The sequence below is a fragment of the Ranitomeya variabilis genome, chromosome 4, assembly GCF_051348905.1.
Source record: "Ranitomeya variabilis isolate aRanVar5 chromosome 4, aRanVar5.hap1, whole genome shotgun sequence".
Classification (NCBI taxonomy): Eukaryota; Metazoa; Chordata; class Amphibia; order Anura; family Dendrobatidae; genus Ranitomeya; species Ranitomeya variabilis.
In genome coordinates this window covers 185,674,796-185,690,585 of record NC_135235.1, presented here as the reverse complement: position 1 = coordinate 185,690,585, position 15,790 = coordinate 185,674,796, and the positions used below count along the sequence as shown (strand labels likewise).

At 46.1% G+C, this 15,790-nt stretch overlaps 1 protein-coding gene and 1 long non-coding RNA gene across 6 annotated transcripts in view; one reads left to right on the top strand and one right to left on the bottom strand.

The window, feature by feature from the left end:
* Window positions 1–1,199, top strand: part of LOC143770145 (uncharacterized) — a 132,507-nt gene extending 131,308 nt beyond the window's left edge. For both annotated transcript variants that reach the window (XR_013214556.1, XR_013214555.1), the window contains one exon: window positions 900–1,199. This is a non-coding gene — a long non-coding RNA (uncharacterized LOC143770145). The remainder of the gene's footprint in view (window positions 1–899) is intronic.
* Window positions 1–15,537, bottom strand: part of LOC143770142 (uncharacterized) — a 38,171-nt gene extending 22,634 nt beyond the window's left edge. The window contains exons 1-2 of one of the 4 annotated variants that reach the window (XM_077259469.1): window positions 15,439–15,537; window positions 5,414–5,743 (exon numbers count right to left, since the gene is read on the bottom strand). The gene's annotated coding sequence lies outside the window, so the exon portion shown is untranslated. Of the gene's footprint in view, window positions 1–5,413; window positions 5,744–11,133; window positions 11,269–15,438 lie in introns of those variants that run through there. The other 3 variants (XM_077259468.1, XM_077259471.1, XM_077259470.1) reach the window with 3 other exon arrangements.
* Between the last annotated feature and the right edge of the window lie 253 nt (window positions 15,538–15,790).

The following is a 15,790-nucleotide window of genomic DNA, read 5'->3' as shown; positions in this document are numbered from 1 at the left end:
AAGTACAGCACAGCGGTGACGTCACCGCTGCGCTCTGTTCTCACTGTACGGCCGGATCCCAGTCAGAGCAGGAAGCAGACGGCAAGGGACCTGACGGACATAAGATGGTGAGTATGTACTGTTTGTTTTTTTTGGTAACCAGGGTAAACATCGGGTTACTAAGCGCGGCCCTGCGCTTAGTAACCCGATGTTTACCCTGGTTACCTGGGTGCTGCAGGGGGACTTCGGCATCGTTGAAGACAGTTTCAACGATGCCGAAGTCGTTCCCCTGATCGTTGGTCGCTGGAGAGAGTTGTCTGTGTGACAGCTCCCCAGCGACCACACAGCGACTTACCAACGATCACGGCCAGGTCGTATCGCTGGTCGTGATCGTTGGTAAATCGCTATGTGTGACGGGGCCTTAACTGGTAGAGAAGCTGCAGGGAGAAAATGAAATTATATTCTCCTTGTGGCTGCTCGCTTTGTCATAGGGACGGTTCGGGAAGGTGTAAGTTACCGCTTATTATACAGTCAGCACCTTGTAACTGTCCCCACCATGCCTAGACTGACATGCACTGCAGTCGAGGTGCAGGCAATTATCACTGTGCGCTCCGTATGCAGCGACGTGATTGTAGCCTCTCCCTCCACTGCAGCAATGAAAGAAAATAAGCAGCTGCAGGGAGGATATAATTTCACTTTCTCCCTGCAGCTAAACTTCAAGTTAGATGGCTGAACATATTTGAAATGTTATTAACTTGCAGATTGCATGCAGACAGAGGTATTTTTTTTCCTTAGCTGACAGGTTCCCTTTAAGGATAAAGGATGCACAGAACTGTAATTATTTGCGGTTTTATTATGTGTTTCGAAGTGGACTGCTTCTTCAGAATATAACCACACCCTGGACCATCTTTGTTTTGCAGGATATGCACATTTCTCAGAAGTGACTACAGAGAGAAAACAGAACTCATTTGCCAATTCCATTATGTCACATTTAAGCCTAAAAATATTGTATTTTTTTGTTATGATCCTAATGTTATGTGCACACGGCATCTTTTCAGACACCAGCATGGCTGTGGGACACAGTTGGCATCTGCTTGTAACAAGTGACTGCGGTGTTTACAGGGAACCTGTCACCAGAATTTTCATGTCTGAACCAAGACCAGCACCTTAATCAGTGCTTGTGCTGCATTCCATAAAGGGGCATATAAAACACCCGATCTCCCCCCCCCCCTCCCCCCTGTATACGTCCCAAAAACCTTCTGAATTACTCCCCTGTTCTATGTAAATCCTGCTGGTCTGATAGGCATCCTTGCTAAGCCATCGATCCCTCCTTCCGGCTGCTGATCGCAGTCATCCTGTCATGATCAACGTGGATGATGCCTCCTGCGTCATCCACATAGCCAGGCGAAATCTCGCGCCTGTGCGGTTACCAGGAGGCATTTTTCAGGTAGTATGAACTGATTTGCACCAATTCTCGCTTAGTCCTTGGCTCGGTCTCTTGCTGAAGAATAGGTTGGCTGCAAACTCCTATTCTCATGACTGCCTGGAGACTACATATACTACTGTGATTTTCAATTTTTGTCTAACAAAATAATGAATTTGCGCCCAAAACTAGGCCTTTAGCCCCATATAACGCAAGCTAAACCTCCCCGATACTGCTGGGACTGGCTAATTTGGACTCTCCCATCATCCATTAAGGGGGAAAAGATAGGGCATGTTGTACTGAAACACCTGAACCTTTGGTCTTGGCTTATATCAGTTGGTTACAAGAGTTGTAAAGTGTGTTTGGGCACCTTAATGAAGATTTTGCCTGTCTAGTAGTCCATCTTTTAAAAGGAATCTGTCACTTGGTTTATCCTGCCTAAAATAAGAAGTATATAAAGTAGTGAGCAAGATCCAGATTTAATCACAGGGTCCCTTACTGGGAATCTTGCTGTAATTGCCCTAAAATCTCACTTTATCAGCTGTAGTGGGAGTCCTGGTCTTAAAAACAATTAACACAACCCCTTTTGAAAGAGTGAACACTGCCTGCAGGTAAATCATCCTGCCAGGGTCAGAACAAAGCTTTCTAATTCCCTGCATTCTCACATTTTGGCTCCCAGTCATCTGGGGAAGGTGTCAGACTGTGCCAAAAGTAGAGTGCTGGAATGATTTAATCACTGAGCAGACAGAGGAGGAGTTCTGCATTGCTAAACAGGTTTATTGTCAAAGAAAGAAGACTGGTTGCTGCCTGTTTTAGAACCTAATCTGATGCTTTGGAATAAAAGATATTTGTTCCAACCATTGCACCCAGATCACTCTTAAGCCTTGCTTCATGACTTTATTTTTCAGTCTCTCTTTTGTCTTCTGTTTGCGGTTATGCCAAATTCATCAAAATGGAGCACATTATTAAAAAAAAAGTGTGTGTAATTATACACATACACAAAAAATAAAGGATCACAAAATGAAATATTCCAGTTGCAAATCTTTGTTCCTTTTTTATGTTTTATTGTTCTCAGTGCATTCCACTATGTAATGAATAATGTGAATCAAAAAGCAAGTTCCAGGCTGATCCAACTTCAGTGGAAATGCCGCAATATAAGGAAATGAAGCTCAGTGTATGGCCTCTATGTCCTCCCTGCAACACCTGGGCATGGTCTTGATGAGGTGACCAATGTTCTCTTGAGGGATCTCTGCTCAGACCTGGATTAAAGAATGAATCAACTCTTGGACTGTCTGTTGTGCAACACAGTGTTGGTGGATGGAACGAGACCTGACGTTCGAGATGTGCTCGATTGGAAACAAATGGATTCAAGTCTGGGGAGCAGGCGGGCCAGTCCATAGCATCAATGCCTTCATCATGCAGGAACTGCTGACACAGTTCAGCCACATGAAAGCTAGCACTGTCATGCATTCAGAAAAAACCCAGGGCCCACTGCACCTGCATATGGACTCACAATGGGTCTGAGGACTTCATCCTGGTACCTAATAGCACTCAGGGTACCTCTGGCGAGCACATGGAGGGGGGTGTACGGCCCTCCAAAGAAATGCCACCCCACACCATTATTGACTCACTGCCAAACCAGTCCTGCTGGAGGATGTTGCAGGCAGCTGATCGTTCTCCACAGCGTCTCCCGACTGTCATATATGCTCAGTTTGAACGTGCTCATCTCTGAAGCACACACGGTGCCAATGTCTAATTTGCCAACTGCCCTGCACGGTGTTGGGCTGTAAGCACAACACCCACTTGTAGACATCGGGCCCTCATGGAGTCTATTTCTGACAGTTTGAGCAGATGTTAGTAGCCTGCTGGAGGTAATTTTGCAGGGCACTGGCACTGCTTCTCCTTGCATAAAGGAGAAGAAGCACGAAGCACAGGGTGACAACGTGGAATCTGCCAATCTTGGCGTTCTCTAGCAAATGCCAATCGCCCTGCACGGTGCTGAGCTGTAAGCAAAACACCCACTTTGTGGACGTCGGGCCCTCATACCATCCTCATGGTGTCTTTTTCTGATTAAGTTAAGCAGACACATGGAACTTAGTGGCCGGCTGGAAGTCACTTTGCAGGGCTCTGGTATTGCTCCTTCTCGCACAAAAGAGGAGAAAGCAGTCCTGTTGCTGCCATCCTAAAGCCCCCTCCATGTCTCTTGGTATCTGCACTGTGCTGACACACAGCTACCCTTCTTGCCACATCTAGCATGGATGTGCCATCCTGGATCAGCTGTACTACCTGAGCAACTCCTCTGGGTTGTAGATGGCCTCATGCTATTGTACGGTACCTCTAGGGGTGAGTGCAGTGACAAAATGCAAAAGTGACCAAAACAGACAAAAAGGATGAGACTAGAGAAATGGTCTATGGTCCCCCCCCTGCAGAGCCACTACTTTATAGGGAATGTTTTGCTAACTGCCTATAATTTCTACCTGTTTTCTGTTCCATTTGAACAGCAGGAGACATTAATTCACAATCTGTGTGGTGACATCCACCTGTCCAGCTATGAAACAACTGTGATTGACTTGGAGTTACATTGTGTTTAAGTGTTCCCTGTAATTTTTTTTTTTTTTTTAGCTTTATATACTATATTTTTCTAAATTGCACTAAACTTTTTATGTACTAAAAATAGTTTTTTTTTTTAAAGTCCCCATTGATGAATCGGGGTAAAACATCTGCAATTGTTACGGTATCCAACAAGCTGAAAAGGGCAAGTGCATATACAAAGGAGTAAAAATGTGCAAACAGACTCAAAATGAACAAGTAGACAAAACAATTCACCAGCTGAATATAATATACATACACGTGTCGAAGTATTGAACACGATATAGAAAATGTTCAGCACAGCCTAAAAGAGGAGGTGCATAGATATAGGTTCCCAAACCTTAATATGTGGAATAGTTACAACTGGCACACTCCAATGTGATGCAAAAGGGGGGGTATTTAATATAACGCATTTTTCGGACTACAAGACGCACCAAAAAAAGGGGGAAAAATAGGGGGTGCGTCTTATAGTCGTAATGCAGGCTTACCCGCAGTGGTGTGGTGGCGGCGGAAGAGGTGCGGGGATGATTAGCGGTATGGCGTGTGCAGGGTCCCTTCCACAGGTGAGGTGACGTAGCGGCCTGGTATGCAATGTGAGCAGCAGAGCCGGGTTAATCACCGGTTTATCGGTGGCAGCGGCCATCTTCCTGAGGCCGCGCGTGCGCAGATGGAGTGCTCTGCTTCCCGGGGCTTCAGGAAAATGGCCACGGGAGGCCGCGCGTGCGCAGATGGAGATCGCGGCGGCCATTTTGAAGCAGAGTTCGCAGATTTAGATCTCTGCTTTTTCCTGAAGCCCTGGGAAGCAGACGCAGGAAGATGGCCGCCGCCACCTATAAACCGGTGATTAACCCAGCTCTGCTGCTCACATTGCATACCGGGCCGCTGCATCACCTCACCTGTGGAAGGGACCCTGCTCACGCCATACTTACTGCTCATTTACCCCACACCTCTGCCGTCGCCACACCACTGCTGCAACCCCCCCATGGACACCAGGCCGTGGCGTCGCCCACCTAAGCAGGAAGGGACCCTGCTCAGGTGCACGCCGTACCGCATCACCCCACCTCTGCCGACACCATGCCTCCTGTGACCCTGCTCTGCCACCGCCAGCCATCAGGTAAGATACTGTAAATTCGGACAATAAGACGGACCCCTATCTTATAAAAAAAAAAAAAAAATCTGCTATTTTCACCCCAAATTTAGGGTGCGTCTTATGGTCCGGTGCGTCTTATAGTCCGAAAAATACGGTACATACAGTAACCACAAACGTTTCGGTCTGCAATGGGCTTTCATCAGTGTGCTAAATGTAGCATGAATGGTATATATAGTGGAACCCCGATAGGAATTAACTGATTCGCATCAAAATGTAAGTTTTACTGGAAAAATTGCACTGAAAACAGTTTAAGGAAAATATTAAACACTTACTGAAAAATATGTAATACTTCGTACACAAGCCTTTGTTGGTGATAACAGCTTCAAGATGTCTCTTGTACGGAAAAAATAGTCGCAGGCATTGTTCAGGTGCAATTTTGGCCCATTCTTCCACACAAACACCCTTCAAATCCTGAAGTTTCTGTGGGCTCCTTCTATGAACTCTGAGCTTTAGTTCCTTCCATAAATTTCCTATTTGATTCAGGTCAGATGATAGGCTGGGCCATTCTGGCAGCTTTATTTTCTCTCTCAATGAGACCAGGAGACTTATCACAGGGATGTTCACTCATCCTTCCATCATATGAAGTTTGCCAGTGCTGTATGCTGAAAAACAGACCACACAGTGATGTTCCCATCTCCAACCTTCACTGTTGATATGGTGTTTTGTGGGTGATATGCAGTGCCTATTGGCCTCCAAAGAATTAATTTTGGTCTCATCTGAACAGACTATATTCTCAGAGGATTTCACAGGCTTGTCTAAATGCTGTTAAGCAAACTTAAAATTCAACTGAACATGCTTTTTGTTCAGCAATGGTGTCTTGTGGGGTGAGTGTATAAACCTCTAATTTAAAAAAAATAAAAATGAAAAAAAAAACCCTGCACAATCAATAAAATCGTTCTGCCACTCAAAATGCAGCGTTTGTGATAAAACAAAGATAAACAAAGAAGGTCACAATTGATATTGCAGCGTCCGGAACGACCCACGCTATAAAACCGGCATGTTATTTACTCCGTTTGGCAAACTCCGTAAAAAAATAAAATACACGGCAAAGATGTCACTTTTTCATAATATTGACTCTCAAAAAAAGTGAATAAAAAGCAATCAAAGTCATGTGTTAAAAAAAAAAAAATAATAGTATGGTAGAAATGAAAATGCCAAATTGTCCGGCAAAAAAATAGCCCCAATATGGCTCAATCGGCAAAAAATAAAGTTACAACTCACAGAATAAGGATGATGCAAAAATAAATTAAAAAGAAAAAGGAAAGCTTAAACAATATAAATCTGGTATCCCTGTAATTGTACTGACCCGAAGAACAAATCTGACTAATCACTTTTACCGGATGGTGAACGGTGCAAAACAAAGACTAAACTGCTGGGTTTTGTTCATTCTGTGTCTGAATAAAAAGTGATCAAAAATTGTGCCTCAAAATGATACCAAAAAAATCTGCAACTCTTCTAGCAAAAATAGGCCCTCGTACTGCTGTTCGCCAAAAAAATAAAAAAAGTTACAGCTCTCAGAATATGGCGACCCAAAAAAACTACTGTTTATATATTTAAAAAAAAAATAAAAATAAAAATTACTGTGTGATATTGGCAAAAACTAAAATAAAAAAAATATAAATCTGGTATCTCTGTAATTGCCCTAACCCGAAGAATTAAATCCGCCTTCTCACTTGCATCGCATGGTGAACTGTGCAAAAATAACTATTCTTGTACTGATGTCTATTTGTTCGTTCTACCTCCCAAAAATTGGAATAACGCTCGGCTCACATTTATCTTGCGCTCTCTGCTTACGTTTTTGTAAATTCCTAAAAGCTGCGATTCAGACACAAGCCCTCACTTATGAGGCAGATATCAGATTTAGTCACTTTGGCCTTGTCTGTTTTCTGGTGGTGTTGCATCATCATTTTAGCCATCTTTTAAGCGCACAAATGTGCACAGATCTGTGTACGCCTAAATAGACTGATACCACCAGATGCCGAACGCAGTACAAAGTGTCTCTGTGGCGCCCCTGAGAGTCCAGTCGCCATGGAGGTACTGCACCTCAGCCAGAGGTGTGGTACTCTACTCGCGGGTGAGGGGACACTACCTGGCCAGTACCTGCACACTAGCATCCAACACAAGACCTCTATAGGCCTAAAGGGAACTAGGTAGAGGTTGTGGGTGGAAAGTGGCGGTGTCATGGAAACGGGGGAGGAGTTAGTGAGTTGGAGCTGGGGACTTGAGCAGTGAGGAGCTTGTCCCAGCACCAGGGGACAGAGCGAGAGCAAGGAAGATAGGGAGAAGTTCCAGAGAGTGAGAGGAAGAAGGGGTCCTAGGGGCACAGGTAGTGAGAAATCCACCCGTGGGGCCTGAATCCACGACAACCGTAGTTGGGTAGAGGGACCCGATCACTGTGGGGAAACCGGCCCCCAGACTAGTGGAGGAACTACAAGACTCAGCTAGCAAGCCGGAGGCTGTGGTAATTCTATGTGCCACAACCACACACATTCGCCGAAAAGGCAGCCGCATAGGATCAAGGGGACCAGGAGTACATCGCCCGACAAGACCCGAGGCTGCTGGCTTGGAACACTGTGTGTGTGAAGGCGCAGAGCAGGAGAGGCAGGAGCCAGTGCAGTAAAACGGCCAGGAAACAAACATACGGGGGTCCTGGCAAAGTGTACACCGAATTACCTGAGAGCTGACTGGACCAGACCCGGAGGACACCGCACCCGGCTGGGGACTGCATATAAGAACTGTGATTAAAGTGTGGAAACTGCACCCTGCTGCGTCCTCTGAATTATTGCTGCATGACAACATTCACTGTCATTGACTTTAACACTTGCACTGCCCTGGGGCCTCGCTCTACCTGTGGAGAGCTGTAACATCTCTGCTCTATCACCAACTGCCCCAGTGGACCTGAACCGCAGCGTCGTCCATTTTCTTATTGCCGACCACGGGTGGCAACACAAGCTAATCCCCTATAAACTTTTTCTCCCTTAATATTGACTTTTATTGGACGCCCAGGGCCACAGACAGGCTCACTGATGCCGTGACCACCCCTTGAAGAATCGTCGGACCCGGCCCGAGTACCCCACGGCCCTAGCGGGCGCTCCATCTGCCTCATGGTGGGCGTTTCCTTTAAGGGTTTCATCTGAATTGCATTTTTATGGGATTTACACGGAAACCCAGACATAAGTGATGCAATCAAAAGCGATCTCAAAAATGTTACCATTAAAAACCTCAGTGTATCCCACACAAAACCAGCCCCCCCCCCCCCCCCCAGGTTTGTCATCTGTCGACAGAACTATAGGGGGTTTCTACGTTACTGGTAGAACAAAGACTCCAAAAAAGCGACATGGCTCCCGCCGCCTCAAATAAAATCCAGTGATTTCTGTGCTTCCAAATCCAAATGCCCCCCTCAGTCTGAGCCCCACTGTGCCTAGACCACAGTAAGTGGCCACATTTGGCATTACTGTAATGTAGAGAAGGCACTTCATTTACGGGTGCGTATCGCCAGAAGCACAAGCTGGGCACAATGTATGGGGACACAATGAATGGGTACTAGGACTGGCAGATTTTCAATTCTCCAGCAAAAAAGCCTGGCGTTGATGTTACAAAATAGTCGCTGCAGCCATAGAGGAATTAATTTAGAGGTGCAGTTTCTACATTGGGGTTACTTTCGGGGTTTTCTACTGTTATGGCACCTTAGGGGTCCTGTAAATGTCACCTGTAAAACTATAGAAAAATATGTGCTCCAAAAGCCAAATGGTGCTCTTTCCTTCTCAGCCCTGACGTGTGGCCAAACAGTAATTTCTGACAACATATGGGGCAACACCAGGTTTGGGAGATACTGCGCAATAAACTGTGGGGTCTAGTTTCACCTGTTAACCATAGTGCACCTGACATTTGCATCAAATACAAAAATTACATTTTTGCCACTAAAATGTCATTTCCACATCTCAATGTTATAAAATTCTGTGAGGCACCTTATGGGTTCAAAATACTCACTACACCCCTAGATTTATTCCTTGAGAGGGTTTAATTTTCAAAATGGGGTCACTTATAGAGGGTTTTTGCTGTTTTCACATTTAAGGGGCTCTTCAAATAAGACATGGCATTCACAATCTATCCCAGGAAATATGCTTTTTCCTTTCCTCGCCCTGCCATGTGCCAAATCAGAAGTTTTTGACTACATATTTGGTATGGTCACGTTTGAGACAAACTGAGCAACATATTATGGGGTCCGTTTTCTCCTGTTATCCATTGTGAAAATTACAAATTTGGGGCTAAAACAACATTTTCGTGAAAAAAAAAAAATTAATGACGTTTTAATATGACTACCTATATGTTATCAAATTCTCGGTAGTACCTTTGGGTTCAAAATGCTCACTATACCCCTGGATAAAATCCTTGAGGGGAGTAGTTTCCAAAATATGGTCACTCTGGTGGATTTTCACTGTTTAGGCACATCAGGGGCTCTCCAAACACGACATGACTACCGCAGACCATGCCATCAAATTCTGTGTTTCAAAACATCACTCCGGCCTTTTCAAGCCTTGCCATGTGCCAAAATAGCAGTATTTCCCCATGTATGGGGTATCCACATGCTCAGGAGAAAATAAACGCTAAAATTTGTTATACTTTTTCCACTGTTACCCTTGAGAAAATAAAAAAAATTAGGCTAAAATTACAATTTGTGGGTAAAATGTTTTTTTTTTTTTATCACAACTCTATATTATAAAGTTCTAAGAAGGACCTGGGGGTTCAAGGTGCTCATGACACATCTAGATAAGTTCCGTGAGGGGTCTAGTTTTCAAAATGGGGTCATTTGTGGGGGTTTCTATTGTTTAGGTACATCAGGGGTTCTCCAAAGTGACATGGTGTCCGCTCTCAATTATAGAAGGTTTTGCATTTAAAAAGTCAAACTGCGCTCTTTCCCTTCCAAACCCTGCCCCCAAATAGTAGTATTCCCCCCCATATACGGTATCTGCGTACTCAGTAGAAAATGTACAACAAGTTTTAGGGTCCATTTTCTCCTGTTACCCTTGTAAAAATAACAAATTTGGAGCTAAAGTACAATTTGTGAGAGTTTAAAAGTTCATTTTTTCCTCCCACATTTGTTTAGTTCCTGTGAATCAATGGAAGGGTCAATAAACTTCTTCCTTAATGTGGTTTTGAGGGGTGCAGTTTTTAGAATGGTGTCACTTTTGGGTATTTCCCCCCAAAAGTCACTGCAAATGTGAGCCCTAAAAAATGATTTTGTTGGAAAAATGAAAAATTGCTGATCAACTTTTAACCCTTAACTTCCTAACAATTTTTGTTTTTTAAAAATTGTACTGATGTAAAGTGGACATGTGAGAAATGTTATGTATTAAATATTTTGTATGACATGACTGATTTAAAGGCATAAAAATTAAGTTTGGAAATTGCAATATTTTATACATTTTCACCAAATTCCCGATATTTTCACAAATAAATGCAAGCCATATTGAAGAATTTTACCACTATCATAAAGTTCATGTCACAAAAAAAAATCTCAGAATCAGAAACGTGGCCTGGTCACTAAAGTCAAAAACTGGCTTTGTCACAGAAGGGTTAAACAGACAGATTTTGTACTACACTAAACGTGGAGGACCATTATGCAGAAAAAAAAACATGCTAAATTTGTAAAAGTTGCTATTAATTTCCTAGAAAATTTTTGGATTGTGAAAAGTATAATTGAGCACCATAAATCTGAAACATTATGCAGACTAAGGTACAAACACCACAAAAGCCATAATGAATGTGGAGCAATTCGGTAATAGTCTAAAAATCTAATCTTTTTATAGTTTTTTTTACTTTCAATAACTGGTGCAACAAGAATTATGAATCACAGAAAGTGTCTGAATTCCCAGAAGCAGTTGCCTAGAGATATTTAGACAGATGGTACGGAAAGGAGCCAGGCACACAGGTTAGAATTCATCCTCTTCCTATACAGAGCGCAAGGTAAGAAAATGGCAAAGTTACTTACGCCTTGTGGTTTACACATGCTGCACCCTCCAGACAAGGACTCACAGGGTCTTCATGGAGCAGAGACCACAAGCTTCTGACTGACCAGTCTCAGCACTTCCCTTTCTCTACCTTGAGTTTCGTTTCTGCAGCATTACACAGGATCACATGCCATATACAGCCAATCACTGGCCGCTGCTCATACACTGAGGCCGTCAGCACTGCTTATAAGCAGACAGTCCCTCTAACCGCTGTCTGATCACAGAATAAGGACTAAATCCCATCAGGAAGTGTATCTCACTATCTACTACTCAGAACGTTGGGAAAGAAGGGATTTGATACAGCTGGAGACTAGATACTAATTATTGTAAATATTTACATGTAATAAATCCGTATTATGTAGTAAGTGTGGGTGGATCTGCTCCCACGGGTCTGGTGTCTCCTCCTCGGAGATTTAGCAATCCGCAGTGTGATCCTACACTTCATCCTCCCTTATCCTTCCGCAGTCACCAAATGTCTCTGCACCGAGATGTGGAGTGTTGGCGCACCATCACACGGTGAGATTAGATACAGGGCTCAGCACACTGTCACAGATGATTGGCTTAGATACATGGCCTAATGCACTCCACTGACCATGATTGGCTTAGATACGCTGTTCAGCAGGTGCATCATGGGCTTAGATACATGAATCAGTGAACTACATCACACACGATTGGCTTAGATACACTGCTGCATCACTTGATAGGATTAGATAGATGGCTTTGCTCAGTGAGGGAAAAGCCTCATTTAGATGTCTGAGTCTTTACATTGAGCAGAGCTGGGAAAATGTTCAGATCATGATCCTGACAATTTCTGTGCGGTGCTCTGACAGCTGCGGTGACGGCGGTGTTGGCAAAATGACATTAGCCTGAGAGTATTAGTACAAAGAGCTGTTGTCACTGCTAGAAGTCACCACCGCTTTCCTGCTCTCACCACTCTCAGCAGCGTTGTGGCCTTGGGATCTCGTGGTAGCCTGATATTTAGTATTACAATAACAAGCTGCCAACCTGCACTCGCCGCCTCTGCCATGAGAGATCACCGCCTCTGCCCAACATCTCCCCTCATAGCTTGCCGCCTCTGCCCAGCATCTCCCCTCATAACTCGCCACCTCTGCCCAGCATCTCCCGTGAGAGCTCGCCGCCTCTGCCCAGCATCTCCCCTCATAACTCGCCACCTCTGCCCAGCATCTCCCGTGAGAGCTCGCCGCCTCTGCCCAGCATCTCCCGTGAGAGCTCGCCGCCTCGGCCCAGCATCTCCCGTGAGAGCTCGCCGCCTCGGCCCAGCATCTCCCGTGAGAGCTCGCCGCCTCGGCCCAGCATCTCCCGTGAGAGCTCGCCGCCTCGGCCCAGCATCTCCCGTGAGAGCTCGCCCGCTCTGCCCAGCATCTCCCGTGAGAACTCGCCGCCTCTGCCCAGCATCTCCCGTGAGAGCTCGCCGCCTCTGCCCAGCATCTCCCGTGAGAGCTCGCCCACTCTGCCCAGCATCTCCCGTGAGAACTCGCCGCCTCTGCCCAGCATCTCCTCTCAGCTCCCCACCTCTGCCCAGCATCTCCCCTCATAGCTTGCCGCCTCTGCCCAGCATGTCCCGTGAGAGCTCGCCCGCTCTGCCCAGCATCTCCCGTGAGAGCTCGCCACCTCTGCCCAGCATCTCCTCTCATAGCTCGCCGCCTCTGCCCAGCATCTCCCCTCATAGCTCGCCGCCTCTGCCCAGCATCTCCCCTCATAGCTCGCCGCCTCTGCCCAGCATCTCCCCTCATAGCTCGCCGCCTCTGCCCAGCATCTCCCCTCATAGCTCGCCGCCTCTGCCCAGCATCTCCCCTCATAGCTCGCCGCCTCTGCCCAGCATCTCCCCTCATAGCTCGCCGCCTCTGCCCAGCATCTCCCCTCATAGCTCGCCGCCTCTGCCCAGCATCTCTCCTCATAGCTCACCTCTGAACACTGAGCGATGACTGGGAAATTGTAGATCAGAGAACTGCTCTGGGCACCAAAAAAAAAACAGCACCTTGCTCCCCCACACAACTGGTTTCATAAATTCAGTGCACTAGGCAGAAGACTACCATCCATAGCAGCAGCCCATACAGCCTCTCTGGGGCTTTTGAGTTGGGGCACCATCCCATTATCATAATTTCAGCGGTATCCATGATGCAAATGGTATTGAATAGAAAGGATGAAAGGGAGTCGATGGCTCAGTGATCCACCATTCAGCGTACGCAATGACGTTACATTGTCCCTGCAGTGCTGAAGCCTCAGTATTCACACTGCACAGACTAGACCTGCGCAAAAGGGGAACAGGGCGAGTAGTGCGCGCACTTTTTTTTGTATGTTAGTAATTGTGGGGGCCATCATATAGAATCGGGGGCTGGTGAGGGTCAAAATACGGTTAGGGACTGTAAAAGCCCCCATTCTGTGTGAGTCCCATCATACAGACTGGCCATCATGCTATGTAGGGGCCATGATACTGTGTGTGTGTGACTATGGGGATTATGACTACAGTGGTGCCACAGCAGAGATCCCAAAACCTGATTATCCCCTGGGTTCAGAGGCGTACAACTGCACAGGGGCCCAAGGCATCAGGGGGCCTATTTCCACCTTAAAAACAAGTGGAATCGTACATTATGATGAGCTATTTATTGGACTACAAATGGTCCATATACCATTCTTATACAGGGACCCTCTCTTCTCCCTTCTGCCACAGCCTGGTTTATCTCCTCTCTCGGCCCAGGTCCTGAAACCAGAGTGCTTCAAATTATGAAAAGAAGCAATTCACCATTGTGAAACATGTCCTTCGTATTAAGGGTTTATGTAAAGCATTCCAGATGTCCATTAATGACTGCATTTCGTATCCACCCTATTAACAAATAATTAATATTAATTCCCGGAGGGTGCATTTACCTACACAGGCTGACTTTCGTGGGGTTTCTGATGTTCTGGCACTTCTACTAATATGATGTAACAACTGCAAACCAATTCAGAAAATCTGCACTCCAAAATTGCCCCCCTTCCTTTCTGAGCTCGCCAGTGCGTCCGACTAGTAGTTTTCACCCACATGTCGGATACTGTGTAGTCAGAAGACGATTGTGCGCACTGCGAGGATTCACAAGTCTGACGTCAGAGCGACGACTTGTGCACCAAACTGGACAACCCATTTAAACAGGTTTCATTAGCAATCAGTGATTCACCTGGTGTGGTGGAAACCTGTTATCACCATCGATGGTGCTGTGCAGCTCCACAATGGATCATCCAGCACCAAGAACAGCTGATCGGTGTGTGGGGTCACCCCCTCCACTAATCACAGGCGATTACTATGAGGTGCTGGAAAACCCTTTAAGGGCTTGTTCACACGATCCTTTTTTTGCTGCGGATCCGCAGCGGTTTTGCAGCCGTTTTCCATGCAGGGTACAGTAGAATGTAACCCTATGGAAAACAAAAACAGCTGTGCCCACTATCCTTTTTTTCGCAGGCAAATCCGCGCGCATTTGCCTGCAGAAAAAAAGAATTACCATGTCTATTCTTTCTGCGGATTCCGCTCCTGTTTTCAACATGCACCAATAGGAAAGTGCTGTTGAAAACCCGCAGAGGAATCCGCAGGAAAATCAGCAGTGCAGTTTTGCACTGCGGGTTTTCCAAATCAGGATCTGAAAAAAACCGCAGCAAAAAAAGGATCGTGTGAACATAGCCTAAGACATCAGTCGCTTATCTAGGGGAGGACACTGACTATGGAGGGATTCAATCTGTTAAACCGCATCAATAGACAGAATAAAGGGGGTGGGTTCCATTGAAAGGGGCTATACTCTGTTGGATGACCCCGTAACTGCTATATTGCCCCCAATTAAATAGATGGAGCAAGGATTTAGCCAAAGACCACTAAAGAATACTGCATGGGACGATATCAGCCTGCGCTATTAATAATTCAATCAATCTTGATATTGTTCATAATTAGCTGGGCAACTCTGATAGTGGGGGGCTGCAACCCTCAGCAAGGCTGGTTATCAAGACTAGAGGGGTCACCGAGCTTTCCCCCAAATGGACAAATACTAATAGAAACGATGATGATTGCTCCTGGCTGGGTATATAGGGAGCAGGAGCCCAATACTCGCCCCAGTCACACAAGCAGTGAGGCTGGCCCCCTCATGGAGACATGGCGCCCCCAGCCTCTACCTGCTCCAAGGTACACGGCAATTTGTGGGGCTGAAACTGTATAGAAGGAATAGACTGACTCAGGTAGCCGGACATAATGCACTGATAGACAGTGACCGGGGAAGAGGCGGAGGGCCCGCAGTAGTAATCACCTGTGTGCGGATCTGCTGCGTCCACCAGTCATAAGGCGGCAATAAGTGCGGTGCTCTGTGCGCTGAGGCTCCACACACTCTGCACGTGGTAAACGCTACACTGTATGGGCAGCTTCTACTAGGCATGATGTCATTTCCGGGGGCGTGTCATACTCAGCAAAGCAAACTCAGCAAAGGCAGGAAGTGAAGCCGCCATTAACACTCGGCAGCCGCAGTCTGGTGCCGGAGTCTAGCAGCCGCAGGGACCGCAGCGTCCTCAGTGACGAACAGGAGTGTATATTCATTAACGGGTTGATGGTTTCTTGGATTTTGGGGTGAGGGGGACTGATACCTGCGCTATCTGGTGGGTTTG